This window comes from Periplaneta americana, chromosome 17 (genome assembly GCF_040183065.1).
Source record: "Periplaneta americana isolate PAMFEO1 chromosome 17, P.americana_PAMFEO1_priV1, whole genome shotgun sequence".
Classification (NCBI taxonomy): Eukaryota; Metazoa; Arthropoda; class Insecta; order Blattodea; family Blattidae; genus Periplaneta; species Periplaneta americana.
Window position 1 is genome coordinate 49,968,817 of NC_091133.1, and position 10,712 is coordinate 49,979,528.

The following is a 10,712-nucleotide window of genomic DNA, read 5'->3' on the forward strand; positions in this document are numbered from 1 at the left end:
AATAGTTTAATGACATATTATAGTGTCCTACATACATAATCTGTATTTCTTTTTGAACTACATGTCCTTTTCTTGGCAACGCACAAGATACCAATAAACAACATTACAAATATACATAATTAAATATCAACCTCTGCATCCACGCGTGTCAGTGGACATATTGATGGTTGATAGACAGTTGTCTTCTGTCAGGAGCGTGTTAAATTAAAACCTTTATTTACAATACCATGAAATATGATAATATGTATACAACGTATACTACAGTATTTACAATATATGCAATACACTACTTATTTACAATATAGCCTAATACAGTATCATTAAATGAAGCGTGCATTTCCATAACGTTGTAAGTGCCGAAACCGGGAGAATCTATTTTTTCACATATATCTGTTGTAGGTGCCCTGTTTGACAATATTACGAAAGGTTATGAAGAAAATGCTGCTCCAAGTAATAAAGTAGTGCACTTTCAGGTTGTGCAAGTTACAACGTTGTATGTACTGTATAAAACTATTTTTCTTCCTACTGTAAACTTTACAAATTGGCACTTACAACGTTCTGGAAATGCACGCTTCAAATGTTGAACAAAATGTAGAACCAAACGAAATGGCATTTTCAATTAATGCTATGTTTTGTTCATGAAACAATTATTCCTGCTGTGCCTTGTTATAATAAATTGTAAATATTATTTTCAAATTTTCAAAATACAACTTTGCTCTGTTGCAAGGAAGGAAATTTTTTAACATGGAAAAACTCCGCTCTACATATGCAGAGACAATTGGAGAGTACTTGAAACAAGATACGTCAATTAAACTCAGATGTTGAATGGCGTCATTGGGACACGTCCTTGTTAGTACATCTGAAATCCGACTAAGAATACTGTACCCATCATTTTTAATCAAAACTCTGTTCATTTTTTCGCCAACACGTTTTCCTATTTCACCTTCTACTGCACTCAGTTTATTCACAATAGTCCTCATACTATTTATTTGCTCAACTAGTTCCACTCCTGACTTTTCTAATTGAATAATGGCATCCGGTAAATATAAAAAATTTGGCTTAATATCCATGACTTCTTTCTCGATTGTTCTATCATTTAGCAGTTCCTGGCATTTTGAATCGCAGCGGCATCATCGGGATCGAAAGACTGGACCACTTTCTTCACAGATTGGAGGTGATGTGCGTAATAATTGCAAGCTTCTAACCATGACCCCAGCTCTTAAGAACTGGAAATGGGGGGAGCGACAATTTAGGGAATTGTTTCCTGAATTTTGATACTCGATCTGGAGCTTTTACAAATATAGTCTTTCAATTTTGGATTGTTAGTTGGTTTCACTTTCGGCATTGTACCTGCACTTCACTACTCTGAACTGCAAACCTGCATGTTGAAGTTCTTATGCGACAACTGTCCCGTTCACCTGTTGTTGACGTGCAGAGATCTACGAGTATGTCATGGAGGAGAGGACTTGGTATAAAGGGTTGTAAACATAGCTGTGTAGATGCCAATACTAGCTTTTACTGCTCCAAATTTCGTTCCCTATGATATATCGAAGTTAAGTTTATAGGCCTATATACCAAAATCTACTGCAGCTCCCCCAATCCACAAGTTCACGAGCTGCCACTGGTAAACAGAAAAAGAAAAGAGCAAAAGGTTTTTGGGCAATTTTGCAGGACGCATCGACCAGGCTGTCAACTTCTTCGGTCCCATATACAAGCATTTATGTGTGTTTTACTGTATATTAGTATTTCACAAGCTTGTGTAATTAGTGACTTTTTCACACAATAGAGGTTCAGGCCACATACTTTCCCAAATAAATAATTTATAATATAAGGCAGCCTGGACGATGCGTCCAGCATTATTACCGCTTTTTGATATAACTAACTTCGCATTACTTCAAAGACAAGAAAACGCTTGTTCTCTTTCGCTTTGGAAAAAGTTGGTCCGAAGTTTCCACAATGAATTAAAACCGTCTTTCACTTCCATGCCCCCCCACGGCATATAAATGAGAGAAAATGGGGTGAAGAGACACATTGAAAATCAATATCAAAAAGCCTTATTTTTTTTTCAATTGTTCAAGCCTCAAATGAAGTCGTCCACACCAGTGGAGTAACGGCTAGTGCGTCTGGCCGCGAAACCAGGTGGACCGGGTTCGATTCCCAGTCGGGGCAAGTTACCTGGTTGAGGTTTTTTCCGAGGTTTCCCCTCAACCCAATATGAGCAAATGCTGGGTAACTTTCGGTGCTGGACCCCGGACTCATTTCACTGTTATTATCATCTTCGTATCATTCAGACGCTAAATAACCTGAGATGTTCATACAGCGTCGTAAAATAACCTACTAAAAAAATCAAATGAAGTCTAATAATAAATTATCTTTATGAGGTTCCGGAGGTCCTAAATACAAGTAGAGAGATTAAATAATGTTTAAATTCTTTCGCGAGAGTGTCCTCAGGAAATGATTGATCCCCAACACACCCATTTTCTGTGAAGCTTTATGGTCTGTGAAGTATAAGAGCATTAATTACATTTTTTTTTCTATGCCCAAGGTTGCGGGTTCGATCCCGGGCCAGGTCGATGGCATTTAAGTGTGCTTAAATGCGACAGGCTCATGTCAGTAGATTTACTGGCATGTAAAAGAACTGCGGGACAAAATTCCGGCACATCCGGCGACGCTGATATAACCTCTGCAGTTGCGAGCGTCGTTAAATAAAACATAACATTCAACACCAGCATTCTTCGTTATATTAGTGCCAAGTTAGTACCAGTACCAGTGTAAATAAGTGGAATATCCTATGCTTAGTCTTAATCGTTGCTTACGAGATTATACAAACTGGCGCATAGCGCTTGAAATACGAGTCTGAAGTGGTTCCCTCGTAATGCCAATTCCGCCGCTCGGAGCTCTGTTCTAGACTAAATATTCATAGCAGAACACTTAAATGACATTGACATTTGGGGCATTTAAAGGACTCACCATTGCTTATTAAATGCTTCGCACAATATTTTATGGACAATAGACGTAATTTCCAAACTTCTACGTCTCAATTATATTACAATAAAAGGCTGTCAGTCTTGATATTAAAAGATATTACACATTATAAGCTAAGGTACTACCTTTCTGTTGTTCAATTCATACACCGTACCTTTTCGGAAATAATGAAAGAAACTTAATATATTTTACATGAACACTGTAGTCTACCCTTTTCACATCTTCATTTATTATTATTATTATTATTATTATTATTATTATTATTATTATTCCAATGAATTAAGGTACTGTATTATCTTCCATTTCCCTGACTCCATAATTTAATCATTTGTAAGTAGGCCTAACTTATCCCTTTCTTTTTTTAAAATATATTGACGTTGAAGTGTTATGGTTTTTACTAAAGCAAACAGCAGTCACAATACATGATTAGTACATATGTGCGATTTTTCTTGCACAACTTGCAGCGGTGAAATAAATATCTAATAGGCCTGCTGATTAACCTGTTACTTACAAATGGCTTTTAAGGAACCCGCAGGTTCATTGCCGCACTCTAATAAGCCCGCTACCATCGGTCCCTATCCTGTGCAAGATTAATCCAGTAGTGGGTAGTAATAGCAAATGCTACGATATTTTAGTGTGTAATAATAATAATAATAATAATAATAATAATAATAATAATAATAATAATACTAATAATAATAATCCGTGGCGCTACAACCCGTGGAGAGCCTAGACCGACCAGCCGGCTGCTGGCCTCACGCCCACATGATGAAGCAGAGGTGGACGATCATCCAACCATAATGGTACCAGCGCGCATTCCGTAACGCGAGTCCTAGGCAGAATGCCTTAGACCACGACGCCACGGCGCGGGACCTTTAGTGTGTAAAAGTTTTAAAATTAGGAGTTAGAATTAAATTAATTAGGAAGTTAGACTGCAATATATGTGATTAGAAATAGTTTTCGAATTTGACCATTTCACAAAACATAAACAAATATCTCAGGAATCTCAGGGACAATATTTTTTAGAATTTGCCGATCATAGACACATGCGCATCTGCTCTCCCCGATCCCCGTTTCATTTTTAGTAATGTCTGAATCTAGCTCCCCTGGGCTGTTTTCTGTCGTCACTCATGACATGTCAATTTAATGAAAACATAAAGTGATAATTGTACTTTATCACAACGAATAATTGTAGTAATTATTATTTATTTATTTATTTATTTATTTATTTATTTATTTATTTATTTATTTATTTATTACTCGTAATGTCGTAATAATATTTGATTTGGCTTGGAGGATGAGGGGAGTACGTTACACTAAACTCTGCATTCTCAACATTAAAATCGCATTGCTGCGTATGTTGTATCCTAAATAATGCAAATCGTATATGTGTCAATATTCAGCAGTAATAATTAACCATTGTCGTCGAATATTTCGCCACTATAAATGATTATGGTAAATCATACTCTTTTCCACGAATAACGCTATTGATTGCAATGGGCAAGACAAGCTAAGAACTACATTAATTTGATTTTGATAATGATGATGATGATGATGATGATAATAATAATAATAATAATAATAATGTCTGAAAGTAGCAGAAACCGGTACCGGTAGTTCACTTTCAACAATTATAACAAATTAGAGGGAACGAAATCTGAAGGAAAAACACGGAACTGAAAACAATCAAATTGCCAAAGTAAATGAACCATATGAACAATGTAGTTTGGAAGCAAAATTTTAATTCAACAAATTCAGACTTTCGGGAAACAAAATTGTAAATTCCATTAAATGACGCTGAAAATCTGGATACAGATATTTAACAAGTCATCAATAAATCTCAAATAAGACTGTAATATGCTTGGCATATTTATAATTTTCGTACTCGATCAATAATGCACAATTAATCAAACTATTTTCACGATACACAATGCTTAGTAATGGAACTATTCATCATTTCTTAGTGCAGCGAGGCGAACCTAGCGGCAGAAATTGTCATGACTCTCAGAGACCTACTCTCGATCGTGCTATATTCCGTTGGACGCATTCGTGTCGTCGGAATTTAGATACCATGCGGATACCAAAGACTATAATATGCTACATAATTGAAGAGGAATGGTTGATATCAACTGAAACTCTAACCAATCAACAAGATAGACGACTTGTGTGATCGTGCTATGCGCCAGCTAGTATAATCTCGTAAGCAACGGTCTTAATGGAGAACGTGTTGATTACGAAAAGGCTACGTTCACTAAAGCTGTAATAAAAAGATCTGGTCAGCAGTCTTTGAGACATTTGCAGTATGTCTTTCAAGAACAATAACGGGTGTCCAGCGATCAGGTTGATCCAACAGTGTTTTGCTATTGGCAAAGCACTGCGCCGTCGTTGGAATGTTAGTTAACTTATTGTTTTAATAACTTACTTCACTGATGTATTTACTTTAATTTGTACTCATTAGAAATAATCAAATGCTACTCACCATTACATCAGATGATCGAAGTGTTCACTTCTTCCTCTTAAATACGCATCAATCCTGTTGAAAAAATGATGGAACGCGTATCGCGGGATAATTACGACGAAGTTTTCTCTTGCAGGATTTGTAAGAACGTTTCATTTTTTTTACACAACTATCGTAAAAAAAGTATATTGCGTTATACTATGATTACCTTCACTTCAAACCATCAACACTGTCATGTACTAATGAATCGTCTGCTAGCGTAGCCAATGAGGAGCGACTGCTACAGTGCTGGCAATATTCTCCTTAGACATTTCCTTCCATACTGTCCACCAACAATAAATTATAACTCTTCATTTCATAGATGGCGACACCATAAAACCACAGTCTAGTATATACAATCACGAAGCTTGAGTTGTAAGGGTGCTAGGAACAATAGACTGTGCCGGTATTATTTCGCATTTTCTATAATGAGGCGATATTAGCGATCCTAGTGGTTAGCAACTATCTATGTATGCATATTTACTACGTATTGAGCTTCGTGACTGTATATACTAGACTGTGATAAAACTTCATGTGAATAAAAACGAGTATTTTCCAAAAATAGGCCTACAATAAAAATGAAGCAATAATTAGGAGCCTAATATTTCGGTATTCTGAACGACGTGGGCATATGCGCCGAAAGCTAAGTAACAGGAGGTCGAGGATTGTGACAAAGCTAGAGTGGGTTAGATGAGGGGATAGTAAAGTGAAGTAGGTCGAGAACTATGAGAAAGTAATAGCATTTTATTCCATCAATTAGCAAGCAAACATTCTCATTGTAGCAAATAAAAAAGTTGTTTTTTTATTGGGGCAAATAAAGAAGTTTTTTTTTTCTTTCATCATGTTAATAATCTCAAAACAAATGCTCATACAAATTTTGGCCTCTCGAGTGCAATTACGAGGGCCATCCAGAAAGTAAGCTCCCTTGGGACCATTCACCCAAAGAAAACACAATTTCATGGAAAGATTTATTTGGAACAATACTGCAATTGTTGAGCTATTTTCCAACATACTCTCCACCGGAATTGAGACACTTGTCATACCATGAGATCAACAGAGAGGTGCAGACGGCTCTCACATACTGGTTCCGATCCCAGGCGGCAGACTTCTGAAACACAGGGATACAAAAGTTCTAAGCTCTTACTTTGCCACTTTTCAAACGGCTTCCGTTACAGATAGCTCTAATACAATGTTTCTCTTCCAGCCAATCATAATACTTGAAATGGCTACCAGTGTTGAATTCAGAACTTATCCAATGGGAGGCTTCCGTTACAGATAGCTCTAATACAATGTTTCTCTTCCAGCCAATCATAATACTTGAAATGGCTACCAGTGTTGAATTCAGAACTTATCCAATGGGAGGAGAGATTTATACTACACCGGGACCAAGAGGGCTATGACAACAATCCAGGTTGTCAGGAGACGATAGAAAACAAAAGATGCGAAAGCGAATGAGGTGTATAAACAATTGAATGCTTTTTCATATTTAAGTATAAAAATATAGGGGTGCCATTTGAAATTTCAAAGTGGGGGGTGCGGGGTGAAATCTAAAATGCAATTAAGCCTGGTTTCAGACTTCCCCTCAATATCTAAATTGAGGTGTATTTTGTGTAAATTGAATTAAATTCAAATGGTTAGTTATTTAGACTGGGAAGTTTTGAAATGAAAGCCTAGTATATTTAGTCAACAGTTATTTGTATTTCAAAGATAACACACTTTACTTTATATAACAGGAAAATCCATGGAGACAATCAAATACTTTGAAATAAATTTAATTAAATACGATAATGGAACATGGAACTCACCAGGGATGAAGAACGAAACTGGCATGATGAATATATTGAAGAAGGGGTAGGAGGACTATGCCTTATGTCGATGTAGATTTTGTTACTCTGACAGTAAAAAATTAAAGAAGGAACAACGATTATGGACAAAAAATTATCAAATCTAAATGTCTTTTTTTTTTTTTTAGTTCAGGGGAGAGTTTCAAATCCGGCAACCTCACTATGTATACGTCCCTGGTTATTTTAAACCTCATGTTTCGTTACATATCGGCCCTATATAAAAATTTTATCAGAGTAAGACTTGTCGGAAACATTTTTACAGCAACGTTTGTTATGTAATAAGCAGGCTTCGAGACTTCGGACCCAATAGAGCAGTTCAGTGAGAAATCCGCATAACGGCGTACTGAGTATAGTGGTAAAGCGTACAGTGGGTGGGGGTATTGTAGAATGGATGCCAACAAATACGCAAGGAAAGCGCTCGGATTTGAAGGTTCTGACGAATAATTTGGTTTTCATACAAACTGTGTCTGAAACTATTACACGGTTAGAAAAGTCAGAGCAAGAGATGCCGGAAGACCTCAAATTAATTTAGAAAATGATGCAGAGAATTAATGAGACATCAAGTACACCGGTTACTGAACGTGTAAAACAGAAGTGGAAATCAATTTTATGTAAAAATAACGGATATGGAACATTGTGTAACATAAACAGCGAAATAGTAGACATAGAGTCACCCGAGAATAAAGTACTGTCTCTTAGAGACTGCAATGATGTTAGGTTTTTTCGTTTTGCTCCTATCACGTCATGAGAAGTAGAGCGCAGCTTTCTACAGTAGAAACTTTGGCAGATAACCGAAAAAGATTTACGTTTGAGACACTGAGAATGTATCTTGTAGTAGATACATTGCAATTCGGTACTGTAACTACACTTCCTAAAGACGACCAATTGGATAAATGAAAAAAATTAAAATTGCTACATGCTATTTCCACCATTAACACTGTGTATAATTAAACACAAATGCTTATAAAAGGCAGGAGAATAAATGCTTTTCACATTCTTTTGACATTATCATTGTGAAATGTATATTTACTTTCAGAATGTACATATGTGTGTGTTTCCCCATACTACCGTACTCTACTCTAAATAGCAACGTTGTTACCTCAACACTTCTCTATCTACCTGCAGCGAGTCAACAACTTATAGTGCATGCACAGTAAACTTATTGAATCGGGTCCAAAGTCTCGAAGACTAGTAATAAGCGAAACATTTCGATTTATTTACTTCAGGCCCCTTTTAAAGAACGTATTTTGAATGTCATATAGCCTAATATCTAAGTGGGACCTAATTTGTTTCACAAACCAATTTTGTAGAAATCGGTTCAGCCATTATCGCATGAAAAGGCAACAAACGTACGGACATACAAACAAAAATGTCAGAAATGCTATTTTCGATCTCAGGACCGTTCATTATTCATATTAACACCAATTATTTTTGTAAAATGAAAATAGTCCCGTCGCTCTAATTTCCGGCAGCCAATTGCGTTGCAGGTCGGCTACATTTAAACGTGTGCGTCTTGTGATTCGCTGAGGAAGACGTTATTCATTTCTTAAGGCTCGATAAATACTTAATCGCCCGCCATTTTGGCTCTTTCATTGGCGTTCGCAGAAAGCACACCAAGACGTTATTTGCCGCTCAATTATTTGGCGAATTACAATGCGTTTGATTTATTATCATAGGAGCTACGACATGATAATGTTTAACGGTGTAGCAAATAGATTCCTCGTATGGTAGCTGGGCAACGAAAGAACAAAAATGGCGAACGATACTACCTACCTAGACTTTATAGAGCCTTCACTTCCTAAGACGTAAGCAAAGAGGAGGAGTCACGCCGGTAATAACAGCGTCGCGACTATACCATAAAAATTTAGGTTACAGTTAGTATAGATTTTGTTTGATTTATTTGTATGCCTATTTTTGTGAATGTTTAGTAATATTAATAACAAGGAAAATTACCTATACTCATTACTGTGCGTAACTTCGCAAAATATGTGCCTAACATCCTTACGCAGCTAAAACTTAAAGGCGCAAGGAGAGAAGGAACTAAGGAGAAAGGCACCGAACATATGTAAGGAAGGGAAAAACTGAACAAACGCAAAGGGAGCTTCAGTTCTACAGAGGCTTGGCAAACTTGAGTAAGGTCTCTGACCGGTTTTCAACACACTCGGTTATGTTAATTTACATGCTTCATTTCCACGTACTGCTGGAATTTCTATGGAGTAGGGCGAAGTTCGTATGCCTTGATATCCCCTCTCATGTTCGAATATTGCACGACACCAGTGTGTATTATTCGAAAAAAAATGTCATATAAACATGCGTCCTATTCTCAACATTTTCTAGCCCCTAATTTTCGATTAATACACACTCACATAAACTGGGCTCTAACCTTAGAGAAAATGTCACTGCCCCTGTACGGAAGCGCGCCCAATTTCTTTTCTTCCAACTACAGCACTGTCCATATGTTAACATTGGTGTGGCCATTTCTTTGTAGAATTAGCTCTGTGGTAGCGCGTCTGCCTTCAGACTAGCCGCCCCGGGCTCGATTACCGGCGGGGTCAGAGACTTGTCGTGTAAAATTTTCTACCTCGAGACTAGGAGAGATGGCGGTGCACGACTTCTATGTCTGGGTTAAATCCCAAATCTTCCGTAGTGCATATGAAGAGAAGGCATACGTATGTTACTGTTGATAGAAGGCGTTCCTTTGTCCTTCGAAGAGGTGGAAAAATTCAAATATCTTGGAGCAACAGTAACAAATATAAATGACACTCGGGAGGAAATTAAACGCAGAATAAATATGGGAAATGCCTGTTATTATTCGGTTGAGAAGCTTTTGTCATCTAGTCTGCTGTCAAAAAATCTGAAAGTTAAAATTTATAAAACAGTTATATTACCGGTTGTTCTGTATGGTTGTGAAACGTGGATTCCCACTTCGAGGGAGGAACAGAGATTAAGGATGTTTGAGAATAAGGTTCTTAGGAAAATATTTGGGGCTAAGAGGGATGAAATTACAGGAGAATGGAGAAAGTTACACAACGCAGAAGTGCACGCATTGTATTCTTCACTTGACATAATTAGGAACATTAAATCCAGACGTTTGAGATGGGCAGGGCATGTAGCACGTATGGGCGAATCCAGAAATGCATACAGATTGTTAGTTGGGAGACCGGAGGGAAATAGACCTTTGGGAAGACCGAGATGTAGATGGGAGGATAATATTAAAATGGATTTAAGGGAGGTGGGATATGATGATAGAGAGTGGATTAATCTTGCACAGGATAGGGACCGATGGTGGGCTTATGTGAGGGCAGCAATGAACCTTCGGGTTCCTTAAAAGTCATTTGTAAGTAAGTAAGAAGGCGTTCCACCGTAATTGAAACATGGCCTAGTCA